The 16,797-nt window shown below is 36.4% G+C and overlaps 2 long non-coding RNA genes across 3 annotated transcripts in view; one reads left to right on the top strand and one right to left on the bottom strand.

The window, feature by feature from the left end:
• LOC112983267 (uncharacterized) overlaps positions 1 to 16,797 on the bottom strand; it is a 153,415-nt gene that overhangs the window by 36,248 nt on the left and 100,370 nt on the right. The window contains exon 4 of the long non-coding RNA XR_010389612.1: positions 2,404 to 2,429. This is a non-coding gene — a long non-coding RNA (uncharacterized LOC112983267). The remainder of the gene's footprint in view (positions 1 to 2,403; positions 2,430 to 16,797) is intronic.
• LOC112983268 (uncharacterized) overlaps positions 14,019 to 16,797 on the top strand; it is a 32,864-nt gene continuing 30,085 nt past the window's right edge. For both annotated transcript variants that reach the window (XR_010389611.1, XR_003259193.2), the window contains exon 1: positions 14,019 to 14,074. This is a non-coding gene — a long non-coding RNA (uncharacterized LOC112983268). The remainder of the gene's footprint in view (positions 14,075 to 16,797) is intronic.

Raw genomic sequence — 16,797 nt, 5'->3', positions numbered from 1 at the left:
TTTTTTTGTTTTTTTTCCCCAAGAGAAACAGAACAATATATGTACAACAGAGGCAGAGACTTCACATTCCTGCACAAGGCACATCTCAGCAGCAGTGAAAAAATTAGGAGCAGCACAATATTAGTATCAATATCGAACATGATTTATGCAGCAAAGCCACTAGTTTGTTGCAGATCTGCAATGAATAATATGACCATCTTCATTATAAAATCATTCAATCACCATCAGTATTATTTGGACATCTTTAAAATAGCATCGCAAAGTAAAATTATTATCAATGCATGCTATTTTTAGCACTTTATGGCAAACACTTTTGGTATATATTTCAATATTTTCATAATATACAGCCTTACAAGGAGGAGAAAAAGAATGTTAAAAATGTTAAAAGCAAGTGCAGAATTAGGGCAAAGGTTACCCTTTCTTTTTTGCCTCAAGCCAGATCAGTCACTGGGCTTTAGTTACACAGCTTTTCATCTACCACCAGGTGCTTGACTGCAGCCACTCTCCTGACTTTCTCTCTCCTGCTCTAAACTGTCACTTCCCTGGAAGGGGGTGAGGGTCTGACAGCATCTGCCAGAACTCCAAGGGCAACTGTTCTTTCCTTTGTAGCCTTTGAGTTGCTCAGAGAAAACATGCTGCACAGACCAGAACCAAATATTTGTAGGTATGTGATATAAATGATTAACTTTAGTAGATTAATAACTTGAGCTGTGCATAGAGGTCGTATTTCAGTTGAGGTACCAAACTGAAATATAATTAAAAAAATCTGGCCTGACCAAAATCTTTCATTAAGATATTAATGTTTTGTTTTGTGGTAGTTTTATAAAGTCTTTCTAAAGAAATGTAGGTTTTATATTTTTGAAAAGTTTTATCATTCAGGCAATTTTATCTGAATTCAACCATAACAGTATTTCCATTGACTTGAGGTATTATACCTGCCTTTCTGCCCCTATCCGCTCCCAAAAGGCCTACTTTAAATGGAGAACTTCAATCTTATATTGTTATATACACTGATACTGTTATATACACTGCACACTAACCTATTTATTGCCCAAACTGAATAATTATGAGGGCATTTCCAGAGCTGGAAAATCATACTGGGGGAAGAGGGAAAAAAGGAGGTGAAGGGGAGCTGCCTCTTTCTTAAGGCTTTCCTGCAGTATAACTTTTGTGGCAACAGCTGCTGCAATCACTGCAGGTGCCTGTTAAGCTGCTTTACTAGAGAAATCATAGAGATGTGTAGCTAGAAGAGTCCTCAAGAGGTCATGAAGTCCTCTGTGTAAGTTTTAGTACTTCAAGATCTTTCCTGATGTGAAAAGTGTTTGTTTCAGCTGTTCCTAAAAACTTTGCAGAGGGGGATCTTCCGCAGCTTCTCTAGACAACAATTCCAGTGCTTACGTGTCTTTATATTAAGAAATTATTATTTGTAATATCTAACCTAAAATCTTTTCAGCTGCAAATTAAGCTGATTTTGTCTGTTCTCAGTGGGCATGGAGAAAAAAATATCATTGTCATATTTATTCTTTTCCACATGAACAAACAGCATTTGGAAACAGTAAATAATGACTTGCATTTCATATGCATTCATATTTTACTAAGAGATTGACTGGAACAGAGCAACAGAAAAAGACTAAATCAGCTGCAGGCAGCTAAATCAAGCCTTTTATATTAGAAAATCCATATTTTGTCCCCTGCAATCCCTTTTATTTGTTTCCTGAAGTAAACAATACCAGTTTCTTCATTCTTTACTCTTAGGTCATATTATTCTGTTCTCTTATTATCACAGTTAGTCTTATCTGTATTTTTTCTTTTAACTCACCAGCCCTAAATACTATTATGTTCTATGTCTCTACATATGAAAATGTTGTCAATACCTCCCTCAAGAAGTTTTGACTTCTTTGGATGTTCTTCCAACAGGTTTTTTTTTTTTTTTTTTTTTTTCAGTTAACAGCCTATTAGAATCCCAGATCTCCCAGAGTCTTCCCTTCAGCTGTGCTGTCTACTTGTTATTTCCTATTTTATATTCATACATTTGATTTCTCCAATTTAATTATAGTACTTTGCACTAGTATTTAGCAAGATTTATTTCTAAACTTGCTCTGAGAAGTGCTTGCAAACCCTCAGATTTTTGTGTTCCATACTATTTTAAAAAACATAATTTTTATTTACTTCTTCCATTCTATCACCCAATTTGTTAATGAAAGTATTGATTAGTGTTAGGCTGCTAAGCCCTAATAGGATTAGGCTCTTTTTCAATATTTCAGCTGCTTGTGAATCTAGCCTTTGATGATTTTATTTAGTAGCTTTCATGTACATAGTGTTTCTTACAAGAATTCTATGTGGGAGAAGCTCTAAAGCCTTACTGCATTAAGTATGACTTATATGACACATATGACTTCTTACCTTGAAAAACAGAGGTTCCTCTTATCCTGTCAGGCAAAAAAAAAAAGTTCTTATTGGTTATTTTTCTACTTTATTTCATATTTAGTACTTGGGAAATAACTGCTTTAATGATTATTTCTAGACTTGATTTACACTATTTTTTTAGCTGAACCTAGCCTCCAGGACAGTGAAATTCCTGGGCTTAAATAAAAACATAATCAAGTATACTTGGGAAGTACAGCTGAGAAGCAGCAGACACCAGATCTGCGAAGAAACGGCAACCAGCAATAACCACTGCCCCCAGTCTGAGACCTCCTGCTTAGATGGCGTCGGCTCCACTCCACTGGTTGCTTAAGTGGTTTGCCTGCAGGTACCAATGTCAGGCATGGTACAGCAAACTTTCCAAGTTTGTGGCAACCACAACTTTCCACTCAGACTGGTATCTGCAGCCAAAAGTTGTGCAACCGCAGCTTTCCATTGAGACTGCTGTCTGCAGCCAAGAGTCCTGTCTTACGCTACCCATGGAGCAAAGAAAGGAGGCAGCAGTCTCAGGCAAAAGGTGCCTGCCCACTACTTCCCTCCTGGGACTGCAATAAGCCTGGTGAGCACCAACTTCACTACACCCCAGCCCACTGCCAAATTAACCTCTCTGCTTTCAGGGGCTAGTAGAGAGGATCAACACCAGTCCCAGCCGGGAAGTGACAACTTGGAGCTCCGCATCCCTGCGGGGTTGGATTCACCACTTCAGTTCTCTTTTCCTGAGAAGCCACGTGTTTAGCTGCTGTCTCCTGGCTGAAGCTAACAGCAATTGTCTTATTGCTTCTGCTGTAGTTTGATCCTGAGGCAGTCACCTAATCCAGCACAAGTTTTAGCTGGGAGGCTGTGCTGCTGGCTGCTGGCTGTGACAGTAAGACTTCAGTCCCACCTAGGAAGGAGAAATGCTGTATCTTATTTGCCTTTCTATCTAAACACGTATCAAAGCTTGGTGTGGCAGGTTATCTCCTGTCTTGGTGAAAGGCCACAAACAGTTTCGAGACCCAAGATAGGGAGTGCTGTAGCCTGGTCCAAAACAGTTAATAATAATTGACAAGGACATGGCTGAGTGTGAGGACCAGCAAAATAGAAAGCATAAACACAACTCCAGCATCTTTCTGGGTAGTAAAATGAGACTGGCTTGCCTGCCACTCCAAAAGCTTTTACTTCTCCTTTTTAAAGATTCATACTGCATTTTCTTTCATCTGATACCACCAGTGTCTTCTATGGTTTCTCAGAAATCGTTATAATTGGTTCAAATACTGCGTCAGCTAGCACCTTTAATACTTTGAGGTGATTTTTAGCATTCCTTACTAGGCTAAGTACATTTAGCTTCCTAAATATTTATTTAACTTGTTCATTTCCTGTTGTGGTCTATTCTCACTAAGAGGATGTATGTGTGTGCTTGTATACACAACTTTTTCTTTAAGGGGTAATTTTTTAGGTAAAGTTATTAGTACCATGGGCAATTGTGATCTTTATTTGATCCCTCACAATGAGGAATGCTTTCATTCAAAATATCATTATTGCGACAAAATGAGAGCTGTATCTGCAAACTAAAAAGTGCTATACTATTCAATTATTTGATAATTATCAGATACTTAGGAACATACTGAGTAAGATGAAGAAATCCTAGAAGTCACATGCTGTTGGAAGAAAATTAATGTCTAGCTTTTTTTAAAATCACCCCCTCTTAACTGATCCATGAAGTAGTGCAACAGTTAACCTGGGTAGTGGGATTCTCCTAAAATCCCACTTACACCTTATAGTCCTAAAATATTATAAACTCCAGCAGGAAGAATTAAGGTCAATTATGCTTCAGCTCTAGATCTAAGAAATCTCAATTCTGTTCCATATCAGTTAATTCTATCCTGTAATTATCCTAGGAGAATATCTTGCTAATATTGTATTTTTTTTAGAGGTGAGGATTGAGGCAGGCAACTGCAGAAATTAAATGGATAAAGTTCAGGCAAAATGATTTTCAGCTGCTTGAAAGTAGATAATGAATATGAAATCTTAAACAGGGAAGACTCACAGAAAATGTGCTTAACAACCTATATCAAACCCTGACCTACGGAAAAAATGTGTTCTTCTCTAAAGAGATCTCTGAGACTGGAAAAATAGAGTCTGAGGACATTAGCTTATTCTTAATTGTGTCTCCTGTGCAGTAGCTTAGAAAAGCTGATGCAGTGGTATCAGAGCAATGAAATATTATATATTATGACAGACTGAACAACCAGTAGGATGCTCAGCAAAATATTGTACAACCAATTTTGCTTCTGGACTATTACATAAGCTATAAAAATAGCTTTTTAAAAAGCACAATTCCACACTGGGATCCATGTCTGCTCTCTGCTGTGAAGCAATATTTTCCATAGGCTGATCCTGTGTTGCTCACACCTCATCTGATACAACGAGACAACCCAAGATGCTCAGCAAAATGCACCACTGATTCCATATTTTTGCCCACAAATACATATGTTATACTGGTCTAAATCTGCACGTGCAGTCACTCACAGAAATACAATTTATTCAGATCAACTATTAAAGCCACTAGATCTGAAAAACCTTGTTTCATGTTAGTTCACAGACACAGATGCCACCATGTTACTTTGTATATATAGTGGATGCCTGTTACTCCTGAAATGGTAACAGACCTCTATTTAACCAGCTTAAATTGCCTCAATTTTTGATTATGAAACTATTAAAACCTTTGAAAGAAGGCAACATGCTATGGATTTTCCTTTTAATCTGAAAACAAGGGAGCCAGTTCTTTTTATTATATTTCATTTGAAAACTGGGAGTAATGCTTTTTAATCTGAGTAGGATTCCAGTGAAATCATACAATTACTTTCTAACTACTTCAAAAGGGTGTGGGAGAAATGCAATGAATAAACTTTCCTGATCAAGCTCTTAGGACTAGAACTTCAATATTCAAATATTATCACAGATTTACCATCAGCAAGAGGGATAATAAATGCAATTATATGCTAATGAGATTTAGATAGCATTCAGCACATTTTGAAAATCCCCAGTGCCTGAAACGAATCAATTAGCACTATACACATACATATACTAACCTATTATAGATTAGTATGGACTTTGTAATAACATGATGTTTTTCAGAATTCTTGTGCTTATTTATTGGTTATATATACATATATATCTGGGGTTACCGAGAAGTTAGTTTGTCTTTTATTAATACCATCTTTAAATCCGTAAAACTCACGGATCTCCCATCATTCTTCTTTTCCTATGCTATGTCTTTAGACAATAAGAATTTGTACAACAGAAGTAAGAATTGGAGATTTGTTTTAATGTGTTGAAAATTGAAAATGTTCTAACAGAGCTAATTTCTTGTGCAGAAGAGCAAAGAAAGCTCATAAACTAATAGTTTTGGAGTAAATTTATCTTTGCTCTTTTTGTTTTATCAACACAAGGCCTTTGTTGTACAGTTCTTGGCATCTTTTCTGTCATGAATAACCCTACACTCATTTCTATCCTATTTAATTATCCACTCTGGCTTAAAACATAATCAGCATTAAACCAGCTGTGCAACCTTGAAAGAACACCATTTCAATAATACATTGATAAAAGAGAGCAAGCAGGCTATTAATTTTAATAGGAGCCCTCCCTTCTGACTATAGCCTGGACACTGTTTTAGAAGCTGTATCCATTTACCGCCAAGCAGTAGCGTCCCTAGTGCACTCATTATAGCAATAGATTCAATTCATACTCTGACACTGTGACTAGCTAGACAGCTACCCCGGGCCAAAAAGGTCACCTTTGAGGTCTAGGCTTTCCTGCTAATTCAGGGGAATGACTCATGGAAATACTGGTCTGAAGCAGAAGGAAATGTATGTGGAAAATAATGAAAAAGTGTACTATAATTTCAAAATATTTTATCTATTCAAAATGTGCAATGAGAAAACTGTCATTTAACACCGCAAGAGTGTTAATCGTTTCAGCCTGTCAGTTACAAGTTCTGGCCAGAAACCTTAACTACCAAAGTCAGAAATTTAAAACAATATATATTCCTTGATCCCCTAAGCTGCCAGGGCATAAAGCAGAAGTGTGAAATGAAATACCTGGATCTGGACTTGAATTCACAAATCAACTCCCATTTTCTATGGTGCTTTAAAAATCGATCTATGGCTGCCGTTATTCAGTGGGCCAAACACATGCTAGCGAAGCTGCACTGAAGACAAGCAGAATTTTGAAACGTGATGACATTTTCCTATGAGGTTTATTTGCTACGTACTAATACAGTTCATTTGGATGGAAACATTACTGAGTTCAAATTCATGTTCTTTACCGTAATGGCTTACCAGGTAGGTGCACAAGGAGTTGATAATAGAGGTACTAAGTGAATTAAAACTTTCCCTCATCACAGCCTACGGCTATGTTGATCTGATGACTAGTATGCACCGTGAATTCTCTCAAGTTTAGTTACCTGTCTGGCCTGCTATGTACCACTACACTATTTATGCATAGTGGTGATCCACTGTAGTAGTCACTCTGGGGAGCAGAACACTGACAGAAAATAATACTGACAGACATACAGGGTCCAGTTATGAGGACCTGCTTGGCTCATCTTGCATGGTGGAAATAATACAGTTCTCTTACTTAGGGATAAGGACCTTTATTTAAAAGTTCTGTGCAGTCGTAAGTTGTAAAGCATGCACACGTGCTCAGCTATTATTATTTCATTATATAAACACTTACTATGATCTATATAGATCAATGCCTTGTTACTACAGCCATGAAGTGCATTTACTCTTACAAATCAATGCATAATTACTTATTATAAAGAGCTAAACATATACAAGTTAGCCTAGATGACAGAAATATTAATGAATTTCATGTCAAAATAATATAGCGACTATATTAGATGGTTCCAAAAAATCTCTGTGAGATTTTTTCAAGCAATCTGGGTGATTCAGACATACATTTTACATTAATTTTATTATAAGTTGTGTGTTTAAATTCTATAGTGTGCTTTGAAAATGTTTGACAATAATGCTTCTATTACAGTCAGAACTTAACATGGAAAATACAGAAACTTTAAATAGATGGGTATAGAAGTTATATTTGGGGGATTTTTTTAAAAAGCTGTACATAAATACCCATTTCTAATCCAATAAAACAGAACCACAGAATCACAGATTGGTTGAGGTTGGAAGGGACCTCTGCAGATCATCTAGTCCAACCCCCCTGCTCAAGCAGGGTCATCTAGAGCACATTGCCCAGGATTGCATCCAGGCAGGTTTTGAATATCTCCAGAGAAGCAGACTCCACAACTCTCTGGGCAGCCTGTTCCAGTGTTCTGCCACCCTCACAGTAAAGAAGTTTTTCCTCATATTCAGATGGAACTTCCTGTGTTTCAGTTTGTGCCCATTGCCTCTTGTCCTGTCACTGGGAACCACTGAAAAGAGTCTGACCCCATCCTCTTGACACCCTCCCTTTAGATATTTGTATACATTGAAGTCTTCTCTTCTCCAGGCTAAACAGGCCCAGCTCTCTCAGCCTTTCCTCATAAGAGAGATGCTCCAGTCCCCTAATCATCTTCGTAGCCCTGTGCTGGACTCTCTCCAGCAGTTCAATGTCTCTCTTGTACTGGGGAGCCCAGAACTGGACATACTACTCCAGATGTGGCCTCACCAGGGCTGAGTAGAGGGGGAGGATCACCTCCCTCAACCTGCTGGCAACACTCTTCCTAATGCACCACCCAGCATACCATCAGCCTTCTGGGCCACTGGGGCGCATTGCTGGCTCAGGGTCACCTTCCTGTCCACCAGGAACCCCAGCTCCTTCTCTGCACAGCTGCCTTCTAGCAGGTCAGCCCCCAGCCTGTACTGGTGCATGGCCCTAGGTGCAGGACCCTGCACTTCCCTTTGTTGAACTTTATGAGGCCAGGCTCTCCAGCCTGACCAGGTGCCTCTGGCAGCACAGCCCTCTGGTGGATCAGCCACTCCTCCCAGTTTTGTATCATCAGCAAACTTGCTGAGGAGGCACTCTATGCTTCTGAAGAAGCTTTACTGATCCTATAAAAGCTCACATTTTTAGGTATATTTTAAAGGCCATTTACTTGCAGCTTAGCTGTTAAGGACTAGACCCTAAAAAGGATCTGATCCTCCCATAGTGGTACCTAAGCTGAAAATTGTGATGCTTAAAGTCCCTGGTAAATGCTGTCTAATTAAGCAGCATTTCATGATTTTAGTCAGACTTTTTAGGTACTTTGAATTCCATCTGTATGTGCAGCCAGAACAGCTGCAGAAAAAGTGTCACAAAGCCCACTTCTGACCAAAACTGAGAGGGACCTTTAAATTAAGTGTTGCTAAAAACTAAGGGGCCTAATATCATAACAGTGCTCTGAATCAAACCATGTACAAAATGCAATAGCGGATGCTTTCTTAAAATCCACAGATATTAAATAGACACATTTTAGGACAACTAATAGCCTTTTTCTGGCTATTCCCCCATTTCATAAACAACTTTACCACTACGAAGGCTGTATAATTGACCTTATAGATGACTGTAACACACTTCTGACCCATAAAGCATTTCGGAATAGCTCATTTTAAAATCACAGGGGGTACAGTTTGTCTGTCTTAGCTATGCTGGCATAGAAAAGCAGTGGTTTTTTATGACTAGTTTTGAGATGATCTGTTTATGAACTGTAATGAAATGGCTGCTAACATAAACAGTGTCCTCAGGCAGAAAACTGTAAGTGGTTAGGGCAGCTGTGTCCCTCGCCGAACACCACTACACCTTTCCTGATGGCCTATCCCTTGCTATCTTCCTATTTTCACAGTAGATGGTTACCTGACAGAAAACATGATAACAAAATATATAAAAACCATTTTTCTGAGTGTGTTTTTGGAGTGCCATTCTTTACAGCATCTCTTTATTTTTCTGAGATATCTCCATCCAGGAAATGTTATTTTCTTAACGCATTTTCAAGCAATATCTATTTGGCTGGAGTGTCTGTGGACCTCATCCTTCATTGTTTTGTGCTAGACTTCCCCAAAAATGTCTTGTACCAAAAATAGTTACATCAAATAGGTCAAATAGGCCCAAGTCTTTTGTCTCCATTTGAGAGTGGGGCAGCAAAGTTTTGTCCCATTATGTACAATTAACTAATATGACAAGAAAAAGACTCACTGAGAAAGGAAAAAACACCAATACTCCTCAGATGCTGTTCAGCACACTTGGCACTGCCCCCACAACCAACTTTCACTGGTTGCTGGCTATTACTGGAGCTTTAGTTTGTCTGCTGTGAATCAGAGTCTCAGCAGGCGAAAGTGGTGTAGTTCAACTGACTTCTCTGAAGCTATAGTAAAGTATGTTAATTCAAGATGAGGCCGTATTACCATTTATAAATATACCATTTTAAAATCCTGAACATATTTATTGAGCTTCTTATTGTGACATGGCATGTATTTTGATGGGTATCTTCGCTTCTTGGGTGGCTGGAGACACTTCACTTTGGCTCAGTGTCTCACTGTGCTCCAAAATCACGCTGATAGCCATAACAGCACTACTTCCTTGTCATGTCTTAAAAGCATCTCAATACCTTTACGCTGGCAAGGCAATAGATTGTATCAACCTAATCTCATTTCTTTACAGTACGTATTTGTATTTTTGCATTTGTTAAATATGTCCTAAAATTTAATAAGTCAGAGCAATAAATTTAGAAATGGGTAAAATCTGTAGCTTGCTGTTCTTTTTAAACCTGACAGAACCTCCTGTTCTAAAGGTGTACTAACAATTACATTATGTTCCTACTTCCTTCACTTTTTTGTTAAGAAAAAGGACAGAAAGTAGAGAGAGAAAAAGTCTAGTGAAAAATACTGTGTGCTATGTGGGGCACCACCGTTGGCAACCAAATTTACCACATTTTCTGTACGTTTAATAGATATCATTGGCTACTTTATTTCAGACTAATCATTGTGAGTTCTCTTTAAACTACATTTAAGTTCCTAAAAAAGATTTATATTTCAAGTTGCAGGAAAAATGGATGATGTTTGCAGTCTCATGAATAGCAGTACTGCAGAAACAGTAATGGCTTGATGTCAGACTATCTTACTCTGAAAGTCATACAGCCACATTACATTTCCATAATATAAATTCAGTTTGTTTTGGTTGATAGAATGTTTTCCTCTTCTTAGGTGCACTTAATTATTGCTGGGCTTTTCTCAGTCATGAAAGTACCAGCGTTGTTTTCATGCCTTAAAAATAAAATGTGAACTAAATAAAGTTAAAAGCTGCAGGGCACTATTAAAAATAAATGCTGCAAAAATGTGAAATGTTGATTAAAGATCAAAGAATAGTAGGCAAATTAATTATCCAGGAGCTGTGCAATCAGTTGTAAACTTCATCCATAGAAAACGAAGTAAAGAAGACTCTAAACTTCCTTTTAATTAATTTTACTTACAAAATTTTAATAAATACAGACAAAAAGGAAAGAGGATTTTAATGCTTCTAATGGAAGCTTTGCATTTCCAGCAATTGACTAATTCTAAGGAAAATATAACAGTTCCAATTGAATTTGCTCTCTCAGAATTAGAAGGCAACCAAATTTAGTCAGTAAAAAGGTGAATACAGATGTAAAAGAGCTATAAATAATATTTAGAATATATAGTAGCACTGATTTCAACATTGAAAATGTCTTCTAAAACAGTACTGTCATTCAAAAAGCCATTTATTGTCATAAAGGGAATATTGCTGGACTAAAAAGCAGTACAGGCAAGAATATCCTAAGGATTACTGGAGCAAAATACTTCCCAGTTATAGAAATCGAGACTATGGGAAAAATAATGTAAATTAATTTTCCTCATTTTTAATCTCTATTTTTCCAAGCAACTGAAAAAGCATTTCAAAGAAGGGGATGTTTTTAAGTATATATTTTAATATATGTAAAATTTATGCTTATATGATGAAAGATTATTAATTCACTGTATATCAAAAGCCTAACCGTTGCTTAGAAAGTCTCATTCTCAGTAAGAAATCCCTTTGCTGCTTGAAAATGGATTGAGTGACTTTGTGGGATGTGGATAAAGTAATTCAAGTCACTGACTGTTCCTATGCACTACTGAAAGAAATAAAAATATATCTGAGACTATCCTAAATTTTAAATTTAACTCTTTTTTGTTGGAATTTGAACAACAGTTTTTCCTCCCTGAGCAAGTTCAAAACTGAGAGAGATCTGCAATCTTTCTAAGCAAAGATGATTGCCTATAGTTTTAAGAGGAAAGCTCAGTAAAATCTTGCATCCAGTAAGCCAGTGTTTGGTACAAAAAACCTCTACAAGCTACTCCTATCAATCTGTAAATACAGAAGTCACTATCAAGTGACTATCTTTTAACTTTTGGCATCCAAGCATCATATCCTTTCATACTGCTATTTTCCAGCAATAATGTCACAAGTTCTATCAATGAACCACTTTTGTCAAACTACTCTATCAACTGAATGAATGAACAAACTTTGTAGTACAACCTCTGCCATGTACGATGCTGAGGCCAGAAAAGTTATTGCTATTAGCAGCACTAATTTCTATTTTAATCTGTAATATTTTACAAGTATTTTGTGAGTCCAATTAATACATAGTTTATCTGCATTAATAGTTGTCACTACCTTTTATCAGGAATTATTTATTAAAATGAGATTAATCCTTGCCATTCAAGAAAATTCCTGGTCTACAATGTCATAGAGTCATAGGGTTTCACAGCCATTAAATGCTGAGATGAGCAAGACTGGAAACAAAAGAGAATGAAAAGGAAGCATCTGCCAGCAGTTCTTTGTCATAGGCTCTGCAAGTTAAAAACTCCATACATGTCCCCAGAAAGCAAAGTTAGAGAACTAGCAAGAACATTGGAGAGTCTTGACTTTCAGTGTTGTGCTCTATTTGGATATTCTCCTCTACCACCGAATGCCTCCTTATAGTTTTAAATCTCACTTTTTTCAACACACTAAGTGTCTTACTTTCTCATGCGGATAAGATACACATGCCTAGCTAACTCTCTGAAACCCTATTATAATCCGATTAAGTGTCAGCAGTATTTTTTCCTGTGACCTGCCATCAATGTTATATTTCATATGATTGTGAGAGCAGTGCTGAGGAATAGCAACATTGACTGCCTAAAATATTCCAGTCCATCCATGACAATGATTCATTAAGTAGAATTTATCACAAATCTACATACCTTATCACACTAAGAAAACTTTATTTTTTTCTCTTTGAATTTAAGCAAAAAAGCATTGGATTTTTATCTGTATTGAATATTTATCAGCAATTTACATACTTTTTTGATTACTGGAACATTGAAATCCTAGCTCTGCTGAAATAAGTAACAAATTCCCATTGACTGTAGCACAATCTTACCTTTAGAATCTCAAAATACTGTAAAGGAAGAACTTAAATACATGCAAACATTTTTTTCCTGCATTTAAAACATAAATGGTATATGACTTTCTCTGCTTATTTTTGACGTATCTCATATTTCTTATTTTAGGTATGTGTAGGTAGAGATGCTTTTGTTGAAGATCGTAATTTCTGTACAGAATTTTATTTTCACCTTTCAAATAAGTTGACATACTAGAACCTTGAAAGGCACATGAAGCATTGTTTTTCTGCTCACAGAAACATTTATGAAGAGCTTTTACACATAGCTCAACAGAATCACTGAATAGGTGAGGTTGAAGGGACCTCTGCAGATCACGTGGTGCAACCCCCCTACTCAAGCAGGGTCAGCTAGAGCAGCTTGCCCAGGACCAACTATTTTAACAGGCACAGTATTATTTGAAATTAATGCTTTCCTGATTAAATATTGAGTTACATAACATCAGCTGGTTTATATCTGTAGTTTATCAGAAGACTGGACATATTAAGAATGCTTGCATAGACATAGTGCTGAATGACTTGTCACTCTAGTGCTGAGTAACTTTTCTGAGCTCATTGCACAGTCCCTTGTCTGTGTATGCTAGCCTCCAGAGTGTTTGCTTCAGGGAAAGAATATCTATTAATTGGCATTTTTCCTCCGAGTCTGGATATGCTCTTCTCTCACCCACATATGTCTCATTGAGAGAAATGAAATCAGATTTTATTTTGATAGACATATGTGTGTATATATATATATAACATGTATATATCACAGTCTCTTTCTAATACATAGAAATAGATTAGTGAATTAATGCAAAATAAATCCTTGGAGGTCACAGCTGTTGGATGTAATCTAATCCATTATTTTGAACTCTTACCAAGAGGTATTTTAGGACAGAAATGTTTTCAATTTTTATTTTATTATTAAAATGACTAAATATTCTTTTGACCAAGATAAAAATGCTTTGAGTAGCAATATGCCAGTATATTATGGCATTTGGAAATCTCCAAATACAATACACCATTTCATAGACAAGTAATTGTAGATAGTTATTTAGAGGGAAGAAAAACTCACAGCAGTTGCTGAAAGCTAGTGTGATCATACATGAAATGCTTAACCTATCTGTTGAAGCAAACATAATGTAAAATAAAATAAATAAACCATCATTTCAATTTAAGTATTGTTTGCTTTTTAGGTTCAAAACAAAGTTTATTTATGAATATACTAAAAGTCTTTCAGAGTTCCACTTTTTGCTATCTGAAAAACACAGATGGAAGGTAAGCATGAATATATTTTTGGCCTCTAACCATATTTTTATTGCTGTTAACTAGAAGATTACCATAGTATTTCTGGTATTCCTCTTTGTTCTCTAAAATGCATTACCCCACTGGAGTAAACCAAGAGGATGACAGATATTGACTAGAAAGAGAATTGGACCATACATCAAATTCTTAATTTCTTCTGCATTTAGGATACTATTACTGAAAACCAGTAGGTTGTCAGTACCGTCTTGAGCTTACATGTTTGAAATTTGATTACCCATTCATATCTTCTCTTTCTTTTCAAATTTTTAATTTAAGGTCAGTTGTGAGCTATGAACATCATAACACCATTATTGTGAGACTCAAAATGGCATAATAATTTTAGTGGATTATCCTATTGCATAAAACAATTTCTTCTGGCATTTGTGAATGTTTACTAAAGAAGAACAACTTCAATAAGTTTCAAGGCTAACCAGGATTTTTAAATTTTGATCTTATCTCTAGCAAATTAACTAACAATATATTTTCTTCCCACATTTTAGCAATTTACTTCAACATATGTAGAATACAAATGCATTCATTATACCTACTTGATGCTCATATTTGTAATGCTACTAAGTCATGTCACCATCCACCTGTACAATATCATTAGTTTCCACTACCTCCTAATCTTCCTAAAGCAGACCGCACATCAGATACATACTCTGCTGCCTCACACAGCCCTCCTCCTTTCACGTTCAGAAAAAACTCAGCTGGCATTTACTGGAGCATCACTGCCACAGGAAGGCACCTATCCTGTGATTTGTAGCAAAGACTGTAATATGTTCTCTACTCAGGCTAGACATGATCGCAGTTTGGTGTGGAGAAGGTGGAGATGTGTACTGTCTTCAGACAGGCAATGGGTACTTGCTAATGAAAGGAACCACAGGCCTTTATTAGCATGTCTGGTAAATCTATGCCTGTGTGTGAGGTCTAGCGGCTGAATTTCCCTTCCATTTAAAAAATGAACACGCCATTGGTCAAATCAATTGATCAAATACTAAAAGATCTCTTAAATCTATTTGAAACTGTTCTTCCATCAAAGCAATATTTTCAAAAAACACAGAGTCAGACCAACTCAGAGACTTACATTATTACATAGATCTTGGGTGAAATTCTGATTCATGACTGAAATCAGTAAGAGTTTTGCCACTGATTCTAGTGTGGCTATGATTTCACCATAGTCCAGGATGCCAAGATTCAGAACAATATAAAGTAGAAGAGTGAGTTATACAAGCAGTCTTTGTAACAGAAGTCATGTCATCCCTAACTACCTGTAATGCCCTGAACATGATGCTATAATGATACCACTTTGCTGTCTGTTTTGCATTGTGGCAAAACAGCTAGCATGGACAAGGAAAAAGCTAAATATCCTCACAGACAAGAGAGAGAAAAATAATTTGATTGTCCCTCATGTCACATTACGTCATTCTTATTCCTGCATTTTTTTAGTCAACATCATGTTGTTAATTGCAAAGTGAAACATATAGTGCCCTAATTTTAAATTAGAACTATCTGCATTTAAGAAGTGGCACTGGTATTTTCAAGAAGATTCCTGTATATAGTAGCTATTTTGTTTTAAGTGAAGGAAAAGGCCAAGCTCAAATTCACTTCTAATGAGCCATGTGTTAATGTCAGGGTCTCTGCCGTCCACTCAAATGCTATAGAACACATCTGACTTTATAATGAGCCAAACAGTTGTCTCTTCATAATCTCAGTTAGCCTTCTGTTAGATATCTGAAATTTTCCAACGCTATAGCTGAGGTTGTATGCTTTCATGGCTAAAATCCAGTTGAAGATGTACTTGTTCTAAAATCTCTCACATTTTGTCAAAATTATTGGCAAGCAGTTGCCTTCATATCCTTTGCAGTGAAAACATTTGACCTTACAGACTCCAAATGGCTTATTGCCTAGTTTTGATCTGCTTTATACACTAATGGGAAAGAGATCAAAACCAGATGACAGACATCAAGGCAAATGGCCAGTGGCAGAATGGTTGGCCTGTAGGCAGAAAACTGAAATAAACCTGCCAAATGTTATTTATCTCAAGGGGAAACTACCTCAAACTGACCACTCTCATGATTAACTTCTAAATGGTTACTGAAAATCACCAACAAAATTTGTTTTGAAATTTGATAGCTTGAACCTTTTTCCTCTTTTTAAGTGGATTTTCTTGCACTGATTTTAGAAACACAGGTATAAAAAACATAGTTTGATAGCTGCACAGAAATGCAGACAGATCCTGAGAAAATACAAATATGGCTGCATGAAGGACATGATAATAAAAATAGGTGAATTTCCTATATTGTTCTTAGAGCAAGGACAATGATGTTAAGCACTTTCAGTTTCATGGCCCTTTAATCAAGTAGGTTGGCAGTGTGTCTGCTGGATTATTCTTTCTGATATAACCTCAAGCAAAATAGTTTAGATACAGACATTGCAAAAGGAAAAATATTAAAAACCAAAGTTAATAAAGCTTCTTTTTAATGAAAATAGAAGAAATTAGAAAGTTCCTGCATTATGATTGTTTATCACTTCTCCTGGCAAAATTAAATTCACATTCAGAACAACTAATAATAGAAAGGCTATACAAAATTAATAGCTTAGTAAACAAACATTATTGTCATAATTCAAAGTCATATTCAGCCTCCATAAATTATACTTTTTCTTTAAGTATAATAGCTTGCATTTTTGTCTTA

Source organism: Dromaius novaehollandiae, chromosome 5, assembly GCF_036370855.1.
Source record: "Dromaius novaehollandiae isolate bDroNov1 chromosome 5, bDroNov1.hap1, whole genome shotgun sequence".
Classification (NCBI taxonomy): Eukaryota; Metazoa; Chordata; class Aves; order Casuariiformes; family Dromaiidae; genus Dromaius; species Dromaius novaehollandiae.
This window is presented reverse-complemented; position numbering and strand designations above follow the sequence as displayed.